Raw genomic sequence first — 20,837 nt, 5'->3', positions numbered from 1 at the left:
CCAGAATGAACTAATTTTGCCACACCCTTATTTGTGTTGGAGGCTATTACGTTTTTTAAACCTAGACAATTCTAATTTTACTAGGTTCTGTATTTATATTTGCATAATTTTCTTTCTCTTTTTAGAGTAGAAAATTCAAATAAGAGAGTATTTAAAAGTTGGTTAACATGAACCTGGGAATCAACAGATAAGCCACTTAAGGCAGTGGTCAGCAAACTGCGGCTGGCGAGCCACATGCGGCTCTTTGGCCCCTTGAGTGTGGATCTACCACAGCCTGGGCGAGTCTATTTTGAAGAAGTGGCGTTAGAAGAAGTTTTAAGTTTAAAAAATTTGGCTCTCAAAAGAAATTTCAATCGTTGTGCTGTTGATATGTGGCTCTGTTGACTAATGAGTTTGCCGACCACTGACTTAGGGCCTTGGGGGTGGGGGGAGGACAGGTGTGCCCAGTCATCACTGCAGCGTTGTGTCTGAAGACACAAGAGCAGCAGGGCCGGCCCCAGCCTGGGGTTCAAGTTCAAAACGTACTTCAAATGTAAAACTTTTTTAAAAACGGAGAGTCCCGTTAGCAGCGTTCTTGCATGAAAGGTAGACCTCGTCAATAAAAAAAGAATGCATGTGCGCAAGCCAAAAACTGCTGAGGAGTTTTGGGGTGCCCTATCGCGTTCCTGCACCTTCGTTTTTTAAAATCTCCATAGGAGCAATTTCCGACTCTGCCAGGAGCGCTGCCGGGTGCGCTCGGGTAAGGAAGCGTGGGAAAGTGTCCGGAAGACAGGTACCCGCGCTCTACCCGCAGGCCCAGCGCCCCTCCCACCAGCCACCGCGCCACGCCAGGTCTAGAGCATAGAGGTGCGGATCCCTCCACACGCCTAGAGAGGAAACGCAGGCTCCCTGGGGGCGGACTTCCGGCGGCGGCCCACTTCCGGCTCCGCCCCGCCCGCCCCAGCCCCCTGAGTACACAGGTATCCAGCCAGAGGCGTCTGGCTTGCTTCTTTCTGCGAACCTGCTCCGGGTCCGGGGTGGGGGTGGGGAGGAGAAAGGGGCGTGCGACGGGGGCGTGGACCCCAAAAGTCGAGCTTGGAGCCCTGGGAGGCGCTTGCTCCGCGGACCCACGTGCGGCGGATTTGAGGGGCGGAAAGGGAGGCGTCATGGAGCTGCCACTTTGAGGCCGAAGTGATACCTCGGGGTCGGCCCCTCGGATACCCAGCGCCGCGGACTTATTTCTTATAACTCCTCGAGGCCATCTGGCTCGTAGGAAATAATGGTGATGCTCCAATATAAAAATAGGTGATTTTAGGGCCTGTTTCGAGTATCTGAGAGTACCACCCACTTGCCCACTTTTAAAAATCAGGTAACTAAAAAATGCATCTTAGTATTGAATTGTGGCCAGAGAGAGGGGAGAGAGGAGTTAAGTGAAACGATGAGGAACTGTGGCCCTGGAAGAATAGGGTACAAGGGCAACACGCACAGTGCCATTTGGAAGGATGGAGGTACTGGGGTGCAGGGGGTCGGAATGCCCCCCCCTCGGGGGGCGGGGGGGGGCGGGGGTGTTAGAATCAAGTTCTCTTACCAAGGAGAAATGGAACTCTCGCCGTTTTAGATTATTTGCAGAATACTGGTCTGGGTTCTTTTCCAGGGTAGCCACTGGCCCTAGGAGCTAACTGCCTGAACTTTTTGAACTGGAGTTTCCTCAACATTGAAATGAGGATACCCGCCCTGGTCGGTTTGGCTTGGTGGATATAGCCTCCGCCTGCAGACTGAAGGGTCCGGGGTTCCATTCCTGGTCAGGGCACATGCCTGGGTTGTGGGCTCAATCCCCAGTGTGGAGCGTACAGGAGGCAGCTGATAATGATTCTCTCGAATCATTGATGTTTCTAGCTCTCCCTTCCTCTCTGAAATCAATCCTATATAATAAAAGCTTAATATGCAAATCAACTGAACAGCAGAATGACCTGCAGATGGACCAGTTACTATAATGTTCACTGACCACCAGGGGGCAGATGCTCAATGCAGGACCTGCCCCAGTCCACAGGCCCCACCAGTTGTTCCACAGAGGGAGGCAATTGGCTGCTGCAGTGGGTGGTAGGGCTGGGAAGTGGGTGGCGCCGGGCCAGCCAAGGCGGGTGCCAGCGGGTGCCCCCGATCACCCCACAGATCAGCCCTGATCACAGGCCAGGCCTAGGGACCCTACCCATTCACGAATTTTGTGCACTGGGCCTCTAGTAAATATATACACTGAGTGGCCCGATTATTATGATCTCTGAACACATAATCTGGCCACTCAGTCTATATTCTATATAATAAAAGGCTAATATACAAATTGTTCCCTGGACCAGGAGTTTGACCAGCAGGCAGACCGGCCAACCGCCCATGTCCCCTCCCCCTGGCCAGGTTGGCTGGACCCAACCCATGCATGAGTTCATGCACCGGGCCTCTAACACACACACACACTGAGTGGCCAGATTATTATGCGTTCAGAGATCATCATAATCTGGCCACTCAGTGTATGTTGAAAAGAGAAGAAATGAGGATACCTGCCATCCTGTCCTACTGTGTGTGGTTGTGCAGTGGTATATGTCCGTTTACGAATCGAATTTACTTTCTCGGACACTATTTTAAAGATTGTGTTGGAGGAATAGTTCATTTAAAGAGGCTTTTACCATAATGTGTTCCTGAAGGGGAACTAAAAGATGAACAAAGGAGTTTGGGATTTGAACTACGGTCTCTGAGCACAGTGAATAATAGATTATGAATTTGTTCTGAGAAGCCCTGCAGTAATGGAACTCTTCTAACTTTGATTAGCCTGGTGTTTCTCAAGTGTTGTGACTGGAGAAACTTGAGTAGCACCCTATTAATATCTCTCCAAGTGGTTTTTCCCAGGGCATATTTTGGGAAATGCTGACATAAAGAAATCACTTACCTGGGTGGGCTCAGATCTGCTCAAAAGGCACTCTCACTTCTCAAAAGACACTTCAGAACTACTCTTTAAAAGTCATCTGACTGGATTTCACCAAGGGTAGTTTCCATTTTACAAACATTGCAGAAAATGGTCTGTAATTAATGAAGTACTACAAGCCCCGTCACGGCTGGAAAAGGAAGTGAGCCCTTCCGGTTCCTCCTACATGCATCATGCACAGTGTGTAATGTCTCAATCTCATTGAGCAAATATCACCAACATATAATTACTGACACAATGGAGGCGATTGTTTGGAATATATATATATATATATATATATATATATATATATATATATATATAAATTGTTCCAAGTGGTAATTGTACAATTCAGGGTTTCTTAAACAGATTTCTTAGGAAATTTGTTCATGGGTTCCTAGAAGAGCCCAATTTAGTAAGATACAATTAGCATTTTCTCCTATAAAGAGAATGTAATTTAAAACCATTTAAGTGTGCTCAGCTGGCATGTCTCAGTGGTTGAGCGTCAACCTATGAACCAGGAGGTCGCGGTTCAATTCCTGGTCAGGGCATACCTGGGTTGTGGGCTCGGTCCCCAGTGTGGGGGGTGCAGGAAGCAGCTGATCAATGATTCTCTCTCATCATTGATGTTTCTATCTCTCCCTTTCCCTTCCTCCCTGAAATAAAAAAAATAAAATAAAATAAAATTATATATATATATATATATATATTTTTTTTTTTTAAGAAACATTTAAGTGTGTTGTATGTATACATTAAGTGACATTGATGGGAAACTTGCCCTAACAGTTTAGAATAAAATTAGTACAAGCATCATCTTGAACTTCATTCAAAATCGAAGTAACAACAAAAGCTCTTAATGAGGTAGTTTCACATGTTTGACACAAGTGTCTGTCAAGGAGAGCTTTGAAGTGACTTCCTAGTACTTGGAAGTTAGAAACTTGCAATTTCAAGCAAGACCTGCCTAAGGATGGCAGTAACGATACGTTGGAGTGTCCTTGCTCCAGTGCCTGGTCTTCCATTCTGTAGGGCCAGAGACCTAATTCCGTTAGCTCACAGAGATAAGCAGGCTTCGGAGGGGACACTGAGTTTGCTGACCAAACTCAAAAGGGACTAAAATGTGAGCTCATTCCTTTCTAGTGAGAAATATGAAATATAAAAATATAACTACCAGTGTTGGGTAATTTTATTTGCCAACAGTGTGTTCCTTCTTGAAGGAAAATTATATGGGAGTCCAGATTCGTATACTACAGTATGGAATCAAAGCGATGGAAATGATATCCAGGTTTAATGGCATCAGGCGTCTTCACTCCATAGACACACCTGTCAGGTTGGCCAGATACTCATTTTCACGGGTGAAAAGTACTCTCTTCCGTGGTGCTAGGGGCAAAATAAGTCATTTTGCCTTCATCCCTTTCAGAGATGCTCCCCCGCCCCCCCCCCCCTTTTTTTAATTGTCTTCTTAGCGATAGTGGAAGGGAGTGAGGAGACAGACAGAAACATCAATGTGAGAGAGGGACATCGATTGGTTGCCTCCTCTATGCACCCTAACCAAGGCAGGGGATCAAGCCTGCAACCCTGGTAGGTGCCCTTGACCGTAATCAAACCAGGGACCCTTCTGTCCAAGGGCTGACACTCTATCCACTGAGCCAAATCGGCTAGAGCTCCTCATATTCTTTCTCAAGCTAGACTGCAATGCTTGAGACTTGGTTTAAGCTTTCCAGTTTACAGTCCCTATCCAGGTCTACCTCCCTGAAGTTTCACCCAAGTCACCCAGTTTGGATTTGGGGTCTTCACAAAATCTCTTGGGTCCTTTCTCTTGATGACTGATTTCATTCTGTATATTTCATTCTGTATAAGTTTAAGTGTCTGTTGCCCACCTTGTTGGTTCGAAACCTTAGAAGCTTCCTGGGTGAAATCTGAAAGTGGCCCCATATACACGGAAGGCAAGGAGAGAGGGAAGAAAAAGGCGGTCCACTCCAGATTACAGGCGGTGTTACCAAACTAAAGGGTTTGCTTGCCTGCATGCATCCAAGCCCACTTAAACACCAAAGGAGTTTGTAGCCAAGAAAATAAAGGTTTGTTTTATTATTATTAATTCTTTTCAATCTTCACCTGAGGATATTTTTTCCATTGCTTTTTAGAGAGAATGGAAGGGAGAGAGGAAAGAGAGAAAAACATCGACATGAGAGAGACACATCAATTGGTTGCCTCCTGCATGAGTCCTGACCGGGGGCCAGAGATCAAACCAGCAGCCCACGTATGTGCCCTTGAGTGAGAATCAACCCTCGACCCTTCGGTGCTGACTCTAACCCCTTGCAACACCAGCCAGGGCAAAGGTTTGTTTTTAAGGAAATGGCACCACACCCGGAGTCACAGGTGAGCTCGTGCTCAAAGACCTGGCTCTCTGATGGCTTCCACGGGGTGGGTTACATTAATCATGGTGACTAAGGGAGTTGGGGTCATGATCTCTACTGATTGTGTTGGTGCCAAGGTAGGGGACAGGTGACCATTGCTTTCCTGATATCACTTCAGCTAGTTTCACAAGGATGGAGTCGGTGGATCGGTTCACTTTTCTGAGTCTGGAGCCGAAACACAGCTGAGGCCTAGATGTTATCTTTTAGTTTGACTAAAACTGTCTCTGTGGTCAATAGGCCTGAGGCTTTGTTCCTGGCGTTGCTTAATGCTGACCGGGGCCTCATTATCCTGAGGGCTTAAAGATTAAGGGAGTGGACGTGCAAGGGAGGTAAGGTAAGCCAGGATGCTGGACTAGGCCAGTTTGTTTCATTTTTAAACTAATTTTATTTATCTTAATTTTTATTGAATTTATTGGGGTGACATCTATAATAATAAAAGGGTAATATGCTAATTAGACTGAACAGCCAAATGACCTTCTGGACGACCTTCCGGACAAAGCCAGGGCTGTGAGGGCCGAGCCCCTTGCACAAATTTTGTGCATCAGGCCTCTAGTTAGTTAATAAAATTATATAGGTTTCAAGTGTCCGATTCTATAATCATCTGTATATTGCATTGTGTTCACAACCCAAAGTCAAGTCTCCTTTCATCACCACTTATCCCCCTTTTACCCTCTTCTACCTTCCCTACCCCCTTTTCCTCTGGTTATGACCATACTGTTGTCTGTATGTATGAGGGTTATTTTATTTTCTTAATCCCTTCACCCTTTTCTCCCAACCCCCCTTCTTCTGACAACTGTCAGTCTCTTCTCTGTATCTATGAATCTATTTCTATTTTGTTTTTGTTTTGTTCACTAGATTCCACATATAAGTGAATCCTACAGTATTTGTCTTTCTCTGACTGGCTTATTTCACTTAGCATAATACTCTTCAGGTCCATCCATACTGTTGCCTAGGTAATATTTCATTCTTTTTTATGGCTGAGTAGTATTCCATTGTGTAAATGTACCACAGATTTTTTTATACACTCATCTACTGTATGGCTGCTTCTAGATCTTAGCTATACTATATAATAAAAGGCTAATATGCAAATTGTCCCCTCGACTGGGAGTTCAACTAGTAGTTCAACCAGGGGGTGGGGGATCGGGGCGGGCCGGCTGGACCCCACCGGGCTTCTAGTTGTAAATAATGCTGCAATGAACATAGGGGTGCATATATTCTTTTGAATTGGTGTTTCAGGTTTCTTTGGATATATTCTCAAAGTGGAATTGCTGGGTCATAAGGCAGTTATATTTTTAATTTTTTAAAGTAACTGCATACTGCTTTCCACAGTGGCTGCACCAGTCTGCATTCCCACCAACAGTGAACAAGGGTTCCCTTTTCTCCACATCCTGAACAACACTTATTATTTGTTGATTTATTGATGGTAGCCATTCTGACAGATATGAGATAATATCTCACTGTGGTTTTAATTTTCATTTCTCTGGTGAGTAGTGACCTTGAACATCTTTTCATATGTCTATTGGCCATCTGTATGTCCTCTTTGGAGCAAAGTGTTTATTCAGGTCCTTTGCCCCTTTTTTAATTTGGTTGTTTGTGTTTTTAGTGTTGAGCTATATAATTCTTTTTTTCTTTCTTTTTCTAAAATATATTTTTATTGATTTCAGAGAGGAAGGGAGAGGAAGAAATAGAAACATCAATGATGAGAGAGAATCATTGATCAGCTGTCTCCTGCATGCTCCACACAGGGGATTGAGCCCGAAACCTGGGCATGTGCCCTAACCTGGAATCGAACTGTGGCTTCCTAGTTCATAGGTCAATGCTCAACCACTGAGCAATCCAGGCTGGGTAAGCTGTATAATTTATAAATTTTGGACATTAACCCCATACCAGATATATGTTCTCCCATTCATTGGGTTGTCTTTCATTTTATTAATGTTTCCTTTTGTGCAAAAACTTTTTAGTTTGATGTAGTCCCATTTGTTTATTTTTTTTCTTTTGTTTCCCTTGCTCTAGGAGATATATCCAAAAAAATATTGCTATGAGAAATGTCCAAGATTTTACTGCCTATGTTTTCTTCTGTGATTTTTATGGTTTGATACATTTAAGTCTTACATTTAAGTCTTTAATCCATTTTGAGTTTATTCTTGTGTATGTATGGTAGAAGAAGGTGGTCTCAGTTCATTTTTCTGTGCATATCTATCCAGTTTTCTGAACACCATTTATTGAATAGACTGTCTTTACCCCATTGTATGTTCTTGCCTGGATGAGGCTAGTTTGAATCAAAAATGGGGAAAGGAGAAAAGGTCATCTTAAAGAAATGAAGTTTTTGCATGGTTGCAGTGGCAGGGTTAATAAGCCAAGGAACTGAGACTTATCTTGGGCCTCTGCCCAGTGTGACACCAAATAGACAGGCCCATCAGCCACACTGCCGCTGCCTCTGATTTCTGTTGCAAGGCCTGGTGGCTGGCACCCCACCGGGGAGGGGTTCTGGGTTTGTTTTAAGATGTGGTGGAAAGAGATGGAGCATCCACAGTCCAGGAGCTTTGCCAGAGGGAGCCAGCTGATGACACAGTGGAGCCAAGAGCATGACTAGGTAGCCTGCCACATGTGACCTGCAGCATCCACAGGCTCTGTTCCAGTTCCTGCCTGTCATCTCCTATGTCCTTCCTGGCAGCCCTGACCTTTAAGGGAAGAGGGGAAGTGGAGAGAAAGATTTCCAGCTCTCAAAAATGCTTTCCTCTTCTCCTTAGGGAATGAGTTGGGCTTAGGCAAGGCCTACAAAGAGTAGGGATCTTAATGAGGCTTAGGCGGATTTAGAATTGCTTGTTTCATTTATATATTCCTCCATTTAACAAACATTTATTGAGCTCCTACTGTGTGTCAGACATTCATAGACGCTGGGATAGCAAAGACATTTAAGACAAGTGGCTTCCAGTCAAGTAGTAGGAGACAGCCACATACACCAAGCCAGTGGCACATCACAGGTGCCCCGACAGACACCTGGAGGGTAGAGGAAGCGTCTAAGTGCAGGCATTTACTGTGGTGGTTTAGCTGCATCTTGAAGAATGTGAGGAGGTTCTTGAGGCAAATGGGGTGGGACATGGGGGAGGAGATAGCCAATCAATGTTTCTCTCGCATCGGTGTCTCAATGTTTCTATCTCTCTCCCTCTCCCTCTCTCTAAAATCAATAAAAACATATTTTTTAAAAAAGAAGACACCCCAACTAGTCCTCTGGCTCACATCAGAGTAGTCTGTTGACCTTGAATCTGACTACATCAGTCACCTGCTCCAAATTCCTGAATGGCTTCCTTTGAGGAACATTGGACCACCTTTGAAAGGCATAGGAGATCTTCATGATCCACCTGTGTGCAGCACCAGCGAACAGCTTGCTTCAAACACCAGACTGGCACACACCTCTGCTCTGGCACACCCTCTGCCCCGCTGCGGGGTCTTCCTTCTGCCCTTTCTCCACAGAAGCCCCAACATCCTTCAATCTCAGCTTCAGGTTCTCTCCCCCTACTCCTCCCGTGGACTCAATCGTAGAAGCTCCTTCCCACTGCTCGCTGTACTTTATGTTTCTCCCATTGTAGTTAGTGAGACCAGTGTCACTGTATCACAACATTCCAGGTTGCTCCTTCTCTGTTTTCTTACCTGTAAAATGGGATCGTAATCTCTTAGTGTTGGTGGGAGGACTGATCCTGAGAAGTGGCAGCAGCGGTTTGGGAAAGTGAGCCAGAGAAAGAAAGGAGGGCAACCCAGGGTGCATTCTGTGGACCCTGGAGGCCCAGGCGACAGGAGCCTCGGAGAAACGGCCCGCTCCAGAGGAGAGGAAGCTCCTCGGAACAGGCTCTTCACCCTCCCATATTCTGGCCACGCAGGGCTGATTCTTCAAGGTCTGCAGGCAGCCTAGAAACCTAAGCAGATACTGTTGTCATTACACTACAGAGCTGTCATTTAAGACCACAAGAGATGCTCTTCACGCTCTATGTCTCCGTCATCTCCAACTTCTCAGAGTTGGGCCCCTGTGCACCTCCCAGAGCCCAGGTGACAGACCAGCTTACCTTCTGGAGAAATGCCATCCTCGGCCTGTACCCCGGGCTTTGGTGCCGGATTTTCATCTTGGACCCTGGATGAATTCAGAACCAGAACACAAAAGGGAGAGAAAAGGAGAAGCCCGAAAGTGAAAAAGCCAGTGTGCCTCGCACGCTCTTAACTCCAAGGGGTGTTTGGGGGGCCCGGAGGGCGCCCCTTTACTCGCGCTGGGCTCAAGCCCCTGGGAAAGCAGCTGGAATCCGCGCCAGCCAATCAGCGTGCTGTGCCGCGAGCTTTTTATCATGTGCTGCGCTTGCGCTCACCTGCCACCAGGGGGCAGTGTGTAGCTCCACTGTGACCTGCAGAGCCTCAGGTGAGACCCGCGAGTGGGAGGGTCTGTTGCAGAGAGCGAGCCTTGGCCCGGACCACTAAAGCCTGGAGAAGTGAAAATAGTTCACACGGGCTTTGGATGCCTGGCTGACCTGCCACCAAGTCACTGGGTGGCCGTTAGCAAGTTACTTAAACATCACAAGCAGGTCAGTTTCCTCATCTAACCAGAGAAAAGCAAGTGAGTGGGTGGGAAATGACTCCTGTCTGCTGGTGGTGAGGACGGAATGAATAACCGAGTCCATTGGCAGTGGAGCGTTGGCTGTGATGACTGCTGCTCACCTGCCAGATGGGCTGGCTCTGAACGCTGGATTTGCCACTTAGCTGTTGGATCTCAGTGGAGATAAGGAAACTCTGTGGCCTTCATTTTCCCATTTGATCAGTGAGGATACTGCACCCTCTTCCTGTGTGTTTTGTTTTGGGTTGTTGTTGGTTGTTGTTTTATGTTTTTTTTTTGGGGGGGGAGGGGGGGTTGGTTTTGAGATTACTGAGCTAATGCTTGTAAAAGCACTTATAACCATGGCAGACATGTGCTGAATGTTGGAGAAACCATAGTTTCTCGTATGTCTTTTGAGACTCTAAAGATCACCAAGCCTAGTTGCTCTGTTATAGACATAATCTGAGTTATCTGTCATGTCATGTCCGAATAATAAGAGAACTGTTGGAGTAGTAAATGGAGGGGAGAATATAGGCTCTGCATGCAAGCAGATTACTTGGAGTCAGATCTCAACTCCTACTTACTAACTAGCTATGTGTGTTAGGGCAAGTTACTTAACCTCTCTGTGCTTCTGTTTCTGTAAAGTGGGGATGATGCAATGATTGCCTACCTCATAGAGTTTTTAAGGGGAGATGGAGTAAACAAATCAGTAGATAGCAGTTGCTATTAATATTAGTATTATTAAAGATAGTGTAATAGAGCGCACAACTTGGACTGAAAATGGTCTCAACTTGACAGTTACCTCCCACTCCTTATTCTCAATTTCTTCATCTATAAAAGGAGGGATGAGCCCTGGCCAGTGTGGCTCAGTTGTTAGTGTCATCCTGTGCACCAAAAGATTGCTGGTTTGATTCCTGGTCAGGGTACATACCGAGGTTGTGGGCTCGATCCCTGGTGCAGGAGGCAGCTGGTCAATGTTTCTCTCTCCCTTCCTCTCTCTCTAAAATAAATTAAAACTTTTTTAAAAAGGGGGGTGGGGAGAATGAGATGACAAGATGGGACCTCTGAGGTCTAACACTCAGGATTCTCAGGATCGGAGACATGCTTGTTTTTCATTTCTAGAGCTGGGCTACTGGCGGGTGGCAGATGAAGCAGATGTCAGAAAAGGGTGGGTGGACATTGCCATAAGCGGTGCATTCAGTGAACAACTCCTCAGATAATCTGGTGCCCACCCGGGCGGAAGAGCCCAGTTCCTGCCAAGCTACCCAGACATCTTAGCTCGGAATTAAAGCCCTGGATGGAATAGCCGTTTCAGAAACCAAACTCTGAAGTCGGGTTGACTCACAGGGAAATGACTTGGCGGAAAGCCATGACATGCAGCCTGCAGCTCAGCTGGGCCGCTGCAGTGGCGTGTGGAAGGGGGAAGCCACGCGCTGCATCCAGGTGCTCACACGCTTTGGAAACAAGTTAAGCAGAGTAATTTCAGAATTGCTTTAAGTGTGTGTGTATCTGTGACCTTTCCCCATTCTCATGTTTTGTTGATTTGGGCTTTCTCCCTTTTTTTCTTAATCAGGTTAGATCGTGATTTATCTACTAAAATGAGACAGGGTGACTGTGTGTGTGGTTACTTGAGAGCCAGATTTTATTGAATAGTTAGCACTTTCAGATCATCTAGTCAGTGGCCACTCACGCTGTTTAAATTAGTTGGCAGACGTGAGAGGGCTCTGTAAAACAGAAAAACTCCAGGTATACAGAGTGGCCACCTGGGGCTCGTTGCATCTTGTCCTCAGTAGTGCACAGTAGCCTCTTGCACTCTCCAGAGTGACTATGGATGATAAATCCTGATCACACTGATCACATGTCCTGACAATGATCTCATCAAGCCTCCTCATTTCCTAGATGGGAGACATCATGGGGTGGTGGGAAGAGAATGTGACTAGGACTCAGGACACTCGGATTCTAGTTCCAGATCTATTACTGACCCATTGGGGGATGCAGGCAGGTCACATCCCCTCTCGAAGGCCCAATCCCTGGCCAGTTGTTCAGCACTTCCCAAGGTTTGCAATACAGGTTGTGCTTCTCAAACTAAGGCACACACAGGAGAACTTGTGAAAACAAGGTTCTGATCCAGTAGATCCAAGTGAGGCTAATGTTCTGCATTCCCAGCAGGCTCCCAGGCGATGCCCATGCTGACCTCAATCTGAGTAGCAAAGGTCTAAAAGGACTTATTCCACAGATTATAAATCATTAGCTATACTAATAAAAGGGTAATATGCTAATTATACCTGGAGACCTTCCGGACATCCTTCTGGACAAAGCCATGGTTGCGGGGCCGAAGCAGAGGCAGTTAGGGGCGATCAGGCTGGCAGGGCAGGGCAGTTGGGGGCGATCAGGCCAGCAGGGGGAGGCAGTTGGGGGCAAGCAGGCCAGCAAGGGGGGGCAGGTTTGAGGGCGATCAGACAGGCAGGCAGGTGAGCGGTTAGAAGCCCATGGGTTGGGCCTAAATCGGCAGTCAGACATCCCCCAAGGGGTCCCAGATTGGAGAGGGTACAGGCCAGGCTGAGGGGACCCTCCCCCCATGCACGAATTTCATGCACTGGGCCACTAGTGACATTATAAATCAATATAACCCAAAAAGTGGGAAGAGGGTGATAGTGCAATACATTCAGAAATCCATATGCCTAATACATGTAAAAGGGATTGCTATGCAGGGCTTCACAAAACCTCTGACACACTTCCAAGGAGAATGACTTGAGCAACTCAGAAGAAAGTATTTTCAGAAAGACAAAGGTCTTTATTTTGCAAACCAATGGCAGCAGAGGCAAAAAGGCTGCTGGTTTGCTACACCCAAGCTCAACCAGGACAAAGACACGAGGTCCTTGATTGTTTGCCAGACTTAAACCTCTTTGCAAGGAAAATATTTTCACCCACAGCTCCTTATACACACACACACACACACACACACACACACACACACACACACACGCTCATATTTTGGACCATTGGACTTAACACCTGGTAAACTGGACCAGGGACACTGGAGGACCTGCTCCAGGCCACCACTCCATAAACAGGCCAGTTGTGACATGGCCTGATATAAAATGATGCCCTGGAGCAACCAGACTGCCACTCTTGGAAATAGCCACTTGAGATTGGCCAAATCTGGGGGGGAGGGGGGCGAGGGGGGAGGGGAAAGCCCCAAGGTGGAATCAGGCCCACGATGAAGCAGAACCAGGGGTGAGCTCAAGTTATGAATGAGGGAGACAGACTCTGAGCAGGCAGTGGAAGCCTGGGGTAGACACAGGATGGAAGAGCAGCACAGAGCTAAGATACCCCAGGAGCTCTTACAAACGGAACTGAAGGCCACTGGAGGCTCTTGTTAGGTCACAAAAAGCAAAAGGTATCCTCTTTAGCTAGCTTTCCTGGGAGGGAATGGGCTACAGATGAGGGAATGATGGAAAGAAACACGGCCTAGTGGTGTTCCAGCAAGACGCCTATGGACCAGAGGGGAAAAGTGACTTTGCCCCTCCCGTCCAGGAAGCCCAAAGCAACTCAGCAGCCCATTTGTAGCAACAGCGGAACTGCATTGTCTCATATCTCCAATCTGTCCCACCTTACCCTGTTCTCACCCTGGTCCTGATGCCACATTGAATTTGTTGTCCTTGTCCTGATTTTTCATTTGTACTTTACTATTTTATATTATGCATATCCTGTATGCCTCATTGACTCAATTCTAAAAAGAGACATGGTATAAGTAAATAAATAGATCAGATGAGAACTAATTTAAGTGGAATCGAGTCTGAATGACCATATCCCCAAAAATCTTTCTTAACCGTCAGTGTGGGTTAGACCATAGAGGTAGGTCTGTAGTTGCACATCACAGGGATTCACCCTAAATTGCATCCTGTTAAAAATTATAATGAGCCCTGGCTGGTTTGGCTCAGTGGATAGAGCGTCACCCTGTGGACTGAAGGGTCCCAGGTTCAATTACAGTCAAGGGCACATGCCTGGGTTGCAGGCTCAATCCCCAGTGTGGGGCGTGCAGGAGGCGGTCAATTGGTGATGCTCTCTCATCATTGATGTTTCTGTCTCTCTCTCCCTCTCCCTTCCTCTCTGAAATCAATAAAATATATTTTAAAAATCATAATGATTTGGCCCTAGCTGGTTTGGCTCAGTGGATAGAGCGTCGGCCTGCGGACTAAAGGGTCCTGGATTTGATTACGGTCAAGGGCACATGCCAGGGTTTCGAGCTTGATCCCCAGTGTGGGGTGATCCATGATTCTTTCTCATCACTGATGTTTCTCTCTCTCTCAATCTCCCTTCCTCTCAGAAATCAATAAAATACATATATATTTTTAAAAATCGTAATGATTTGGATGACAACATGGATGACATGTGTTTATATTTTCAAACAAAGACACAAAATAAACGAAGAGCCAATACATTAGGAACAGCACTCGGTTCCAAAAGTTCTTGCCAGCGAGAGTCAGTGTGCTTTGATCAAGAGCTGATCAAATGCCCACACTGACTCAGCATCTCTGGGCTAAAGTGCAGTGCTAGGATTTCTAACTGTTATCAGAAGTCATTGTGGGAATGAGTCATGCGAATTCTTTGTGAACAAACTCTGATCTGAGCCAAAGCTGCTGTCAGGATTTCCAGCCTATCTCTCCACCATCTACCGTAGGAGACATTTCTTTCGAAGTTTGGTACCAAGGAAAACTCAATGTTCCCTGAAACCACCCACAAGGTGTCCCTTTCCCTGATCAAGAGAGAGTTGTTTCCTTTTCCATCTCAACCAGCAGAACACTCCGAATATATATGGCAGTAGGCGCCCTTGGAACAACTGAAATGAGTATTTGGATTTTAATTTTCTTCTCCAACCCATTTTCCTATTTGAGTTCATATACCATGGGTTTTATAGTCTGGGCTTTTTTCTTTGAAGCCACAACAACTCATTTTTGGAATGACTCAGGATATAAATATGCTAAATAAATGATATGTGAATGATGAGTGGGAGATGGCTTGATGAATTTGGACAAGATGGGGAAGAAAGGGGGGAAAATGAGCCATCTCAACAGCCTTCAAGATAAACAGCTCTATTTACCCAAATGATTTTTTGGAACTGCATTGTTTTATTGTAGTCCAAGAAGCCTGCTGGAGAAAGAACAGTGTGGTGAAAATATATTGGAGTTTGATAAACATCTTGCTCTTCTGACAAGACAACTGATTAGAACTCGTCTGTTCATCTAAATTGGTCAGCTCAGCTCAGAAGTAAAAGGATGTGTCTCATTCCTGCAGGCCTAGACCTCCTCTCTTTCCCCTGCACCTCCATAATTTCCAGGTGAGGTGGGTAAGTGAGGGAGGGAGGAAGGGGGGAGGAATGCGGATGGGTGCCAGGCCTTCAAGGATGTCACATAGAATGATCTGACCTAAGAAAGACCTCATAGTCACCCCCGAGTCGGTCCCCCTGTAATAAGAAATATTTTCCCTCCATTCTAGGGAGCGGAGTTCTTACAATGAGTCCAGAGCAGAAATTTCCCAGAAACACCTGATGTTTCCCAGAAACATCAAAGGCAAACATGACAATACTGTCCCATCTTCTCTACCCCCGCCCCCCCCGAGATGCCACAATACGCCTCCTTTACACGGCAGTCAGGTGGGTCTGCTTAATAATATTGATGTCTTTGCTTTGATAGGTCTCTTTTTTCCTACTATAAATATACATGCTCACTACTGCACATTTAGAAATAGAGAAAAAGCATTTGTAAAAATGTAATAATATCTAATCTGGGGACAGAAGTTGAAATAACCTGAGATGGAATGTCATGTCCGAGGGGAAGGACTGGACTGGAAGTGAGGAGATTTGGACTCTGGTCCAGCCCTGCTGTAACGAGCTGGGGTGGCCTCAGGCGAGTGATTTATTCGGGATGATTTTTTTTTTCACTTGTAAAAGGAAAGGTTGGGCCCGGCACACCCACGCTTACAGCATTCCAGGTCACAGGACAGCTCCGCAGGCAGATGCCTTAGCCTCGCTGCCTGGGGTTCCGTTCCCAGCTCGGCCGTTCCGGAGTTGTTGGAGCCTGTTTCATGGCCTGTCCGTGTCCCAGGGGTCCCATCCTTGGGTGCCGACAGTGGTCCTCTCTCTCACATGCTGATGAGTTGGTGAACGCTGGCCGCCATCCTTACCTTAAACGTGGCCCCGCCATATCGCACGCCGCACAGACCTCTTCTCTGAGAGCCACCCGTCCAGTGTTGTCTCCCATCACTGTGACCTCACGTGGCATTTGGGACCTCAACTTTGTGGTCACAGTCCAAACCTGAGTGCGTACTGCCCGGGCTGCAGCTCTGCCTCCATCACTGGTCCCTCGCTCAGCAAAGAATACCAACACCCGCGCCCCCCTGCTCCTGCCACTCACCTGGGGGCCCACCAGATACCTGCCCCGTTCTAGCTCCCGCAGGCCGCGATGCTGAAGGAGACGGCCCCCCTTTCCTGGCTGGCTACAGGTTGCTGGGTCCTTGCACCTCTCAGCTCATTCAGTCCTCACATCTCCAGGGAGAAACCGATCCCCGTTCATGATCCCCATTTTACAGATGGGGAAACTGAGTCCAAGCGGCTTTAAATAACCACCCCCGGTCATGTAGCCTTGAGTGGTAAGTGACAGAGCTGGGGTTTCACCCGGGCAAGCTGGTTCTATCGAGTCCACACTCTGCCCTGCTCTGGCCCAGGTGGACACCAGCTGATGACCCTCAGGGACACTGGCCACCACGCTCTCCCCCAGGGTTTTGGCTTCCCTGGTGTTCCTGCGGCAGGCCCAGCCATTCCTTCAGCGTCCAGCAGGCACCTCTTCCCAAGCGAACAGAGGGGGAGCAGGAGCAAGTGTGTCCGCCCAACCGCGACCTCCCAAAGCGAGGGGCTTTCCCAGGCCCCCACCCTGCTTTCTGGCTCTGATTTTCCTGGGAATGCCGCCGGCGTCTTCACGGGTGCAGGAAGATGACGGATCCGGGATCCGCAGAGGAAATGAAAGCACCGGCACCTGCGAGGATTCTAACATCCACGCCGTCCACTTTCTTTCTTTAGACACTTTCAGATTCCATCCCCGTCACTCTTACGTCTCTGCTCCCGCGTGGGTCTGATGCAGCCTCCCTCCCCCCTCCCCCACCCCCACCCCCCACCACCTGCTTCCTTAGTCATTTCAGGAGACTCGCTTTTTCCTGGGCACGTGAACCTGCTTCGGTTCAGGCCTCTGCCTCCGCCTGATTCCCCGCCTCCACGTGGGTGACCGTTGCTGCAGGCCCGAGCTCCTTCCGGACCCCAGGCCCCATCAGAGCTCAGCTTCCTTCCTCTTCGTTAGCCCTGGTTCTGTGCCTGCTTGTGACACCCACAGCTCCCAGGGGCTCCCTGTCCCCTCTGGACTGCAGGCACTCCCCCAGGGGCTCGCCAACCTCCTCACACCCCCCCACCCTGCACTGCACGCTTCTCCACCCACCCCCTCCCCATCTCACCTGGGGTCCCCTGGAGCTGCCTTCCTAGACAAACTGCCTGGAGTCCTCCCGGGACCCCACCCGAAACTCAGCACCCTAGCTCCCCCTCCCCCACACCAAAGTGGCTGTAACTGACTTCTCTGCTTCCTCCCACACTCCCCACTCAGACACTAAAAGCCAGCCTCCTCTGGGGTGTAGAGTACCCCGCTGTGTCTCCTTTCACCCACCGGGTGTGGCTCCAGGTTTTTCCCTGTGTCCTCATCTGGAGTGACTTCAGGGTTCCCCTGGGTGACCATCGGACGTCCCGTTCTCATAGATCCCCCGGCCTCTGTTGTCCCTTCACTGCTCCCGCCCACCCCACGTCCAAAGCCACACCCTGCACCTTGCCCCACCCAGAACTATGCCACCTTTACCACTTGGATTTCAGCTCCTGGTCCTGGGAGCAGCTTCCAGTCCCCCCAGCCTGTTCTCACTCACTCCCGCTCAGTGCTGTCGCTGCCAGGGCCCACCCATCAGCCCTCCCTGGTCGCACATCCCATCCCACTCAGCCTGGGCTCCAGGTCAGTCATGTGAGCTAACTTTTCAGTGGCCTCCTTGGGCCCTCCCACCCCACAGACTCTCCCTCAAATCCCCCAGGCATTGGGGCAATTCCATATGCAAGTGGGTTAGAGAACTGGAGGGAAACCCAACTGTGAAACCCCAGCAACGCAATCCCAAGGCTACTGGCTCCCTCTGCCGCTCTTCCACACATTGGCCCTCCTCTCAAGTCCCCATCAAACCTCCACCCTCTCCGTCTCCCCAGGCAAGACGGCATCCATCCATCCATCCATCCTTCCGCTCAGCTACGCAGCTGGTGGCCTTGACTCCCCCCCCCCCCCCCCTCCACTCGTCTTCATTCACTCCTGTCAGAAGTAGGTGTCCTTTCTCCTGGTCAAGGCCACCACTTCCGGCTGTGCGTGCTCTTGAGTCTGTTTCCTACTATCTCCTCCTTGGCCTTGCTCCATCCCCCCTCCTCTCCCACTGTGATATGGGCTTTGCCAAGAATAGGCTGGTGAGACTGGTGGTGTGGGTTGAATTGTGTCCCCCAAAGCTATGTCCTGACACTCAGTACTTCAGAGTGTAACCTTATTTGGAAATAGGGTCTCTACAGAAAAAAGAAAAAAAAAAGTTAAAAATGAGGTTGGGGACCCTGGCCGGGTAGCTCAGTTGGTTATGCATCGTCCCAACATGCCAGGGCCCCACTCAGGGCCACTCACCCAGTGAATGCATAACTACTAAAGTGGAACAACAAATCTCTCTCGCGCTCGCTCTCTCAAAAAGTAAAATGAGGTTAGGTGGGCCCTAACCCGATATGATAGTATCCGTATAAAACGGGGAAATGTGGACAGAGGGACGATGGCGTGAAGACACACGGAGCTGGTCCTGCGCGGTCCACGCCCAGGCTGAGCAGTGCTGGCAAACGCCAGGAGCTGGACGAGTTGGCCTAGAGTCCCAGAGGACCACCCCACAGCTGTCAGAGAGTGTGCCCTGCCTCTCCCGGATTCAGGGCTTGCAGCGTCCAGAGCTGAGACAGTGCCTTTCTGTTGCCTTAAGTTGGGGGACTTTGTCACCGCAGCCCCAGGAAACTCCTGCAGCCGGGGACACAGCCCCTGTGAGGGGCTCAGACACCTCTTCCTGGGAATACTGAGTCCTTGCTGGCAGTCACCGACTTAAAATTGTAGCTCAGAAGTGACTCCAGGGGTCTGTGATGCGTGCTAATTTGTAAAGCTGAAGTACCCCGAGGATGTTTCCTAAGTATATCCGCGTCCCAGCTCCGGCTCTGAGCTGGCCCCCCTCAGGCTCCCAGCGCTGTGGACTGAGCCGGGGAGGCTGGTCACCTAGGGTCGCGGAAGTCCAGGGAGAGCCCGGGGTTTCCAGGAGTGTCCCCGAGCCTGGCATGGCTTTTGTGCCCATCCACACAGGCCAGCCCCTGGGACACACTGGCTCTCACGCGTGGTCAGGACAACCCGGGGGCGTTTCGAGATGCTCGGTGGAGTCTGCCCACAGTTTCCCAAGGGTGACTCAGCTCCGCACAGAGAAGCAGGCCGGGAACAGGAGCCTGTGCTTTCCTGTCCTTCCTCCTGTCTTTCCAGGAAGCCCTGGGAACGGAGTCCAAAGCGCCCCCTCCAGCCAGCCCGGATCCCGCTTCCCGCTGCTCGAGGACCAGCACCATCAGATAACATTTAAGTGGCTTGAGCACCATGTTCCCATCGGAGACGGGAGCCTGCAGGGCCCTCTCCTCCGCTGCCCAGGCCTTTCAAGTGGTCTGAATAGTGCATTCCACTTTCATCCGTCTCCTCTGTCCTGGGAATAATCTTTACGGTCTGCGGTTCCGCTCCTAGCAGGAGCTCCACAAATGTTTAATAGGATGAATTTTTAAAGCAATTTGAGTCGTCATGTCAATGCTGAAGCAAAATGACACAAAGGAACCTCACTCAGCGGAGGTTTATCAGCCACCCGTTCCTATCAGGCTCCTTCCAGCACCCCTGCCAGTGACCCTCTCACACCAGGACCCCAGGTTTGCTGAATCCACCCCCTCTCCTCCCGCCTCGCTTGCAGCCCAGGCTCCCAGTCCAGGAGGCAGGAGCTGAAGGAGCCGGTGTTTAGGTGGAATTAGAATGATTGTGCTTCCAAGTGAAATGGAAGCCAGAGGTTCTTCGGAGTGTCTGACTGATACATGGAAGGCACTTTTAACGTCCCCAGAGTCCTCAGGGGGAGCTAACTACCCAGAGTAGGTAGGCTATGAGCCTGGAGGACCGAGGAACACGATGCCCACAGGTCCAAGCCCCAGGCACAGTCCTGGCCTCACAGTTCCAGCAGCCTGTTTGAACACACCAGCTGAGTGAGACTCTTCATGGGCCTAGCAAAAAAATCCGTTTCTTCCCCAGCCGGCGTGGCTCAGTGGTGAACCAGGAGGTCACAGTGGTTGAACCAGGAGGTCACGGTTCAATTCCTGGTCAGGGCACATGCCCGGGTTGCGGGCTTGGTCCCCGTGGGAGGCGTCCAGGAGGCAGTTGGTCAATGATTCTCTCTCATCATTGATGTTTCTCTCTCTCCTCTCTCCCCCCTTCATGTCTGAAATCAATAAAAATATATATTTTTAAAAATACCTTTCTTTAGGCAGCACTGTTGTCCGTTGTCTCAGCGGCTCTGTAGGGCATGCTCGCGCCTGGAAAAGCTTTACTGCATTTGCATGGGCGTCTGCATGGGATTGGGAGGCCATCAATTGGCTGAATGAGTAGGTGCTGAGCTAACGAATGCCACAGGCCTGCACGCATTTACGGAGCCCTTTGCTCTGTGCACGAGGTGGGGAACCTAAGGCAAAGGCCCCAGTCACTGGGGAAGGAGAGTCGGCCTGTGTTGAGGAGCCAAGAGTCCCCCAGAACAGCATGGC

At 49.1% G+C, this 20,837-nt stretch overlaps 1 long non-coding RNA gene across 1 annotated transcript; it reads left to right on the top strand.

Annotated features, from left to right (window-relative positions):
* Positions 1-929: 929 nt before the first annotated feature.
* LOC307114937 lies at positions 930-20,504 on the top strand. Its single transcript, XR_013815050.1, has 3 exons — positions 930-959; positions 15,064-15,263; positions 15,422-20,504. It is a non-coding gene; the product is annotated as an uncharacterized lncRNA (long non-coding RNA).
* Positions 20,505-20,837: the final 333 nt, after the last annotated feature.

This window comes from Cnephaeus nilssonii, assembly GCF_951640355.1.
Source record: "Cnephaeus nilssonii genome assembly, chromosome: 19".
In the NCBI taxonomy this organism is placed as follows: domain Eukaryota; kingdom Metazoa; phylum Chordata; class Mammalia; order Chiroptera; family Vespertilionidae; genus Cnephaeus; species Cnephaeus nilssonii.
Note: the sequence above shows the minus strand (reverse complement) of the source record. Positions and strands in the feature narration are given on the sequence as shown.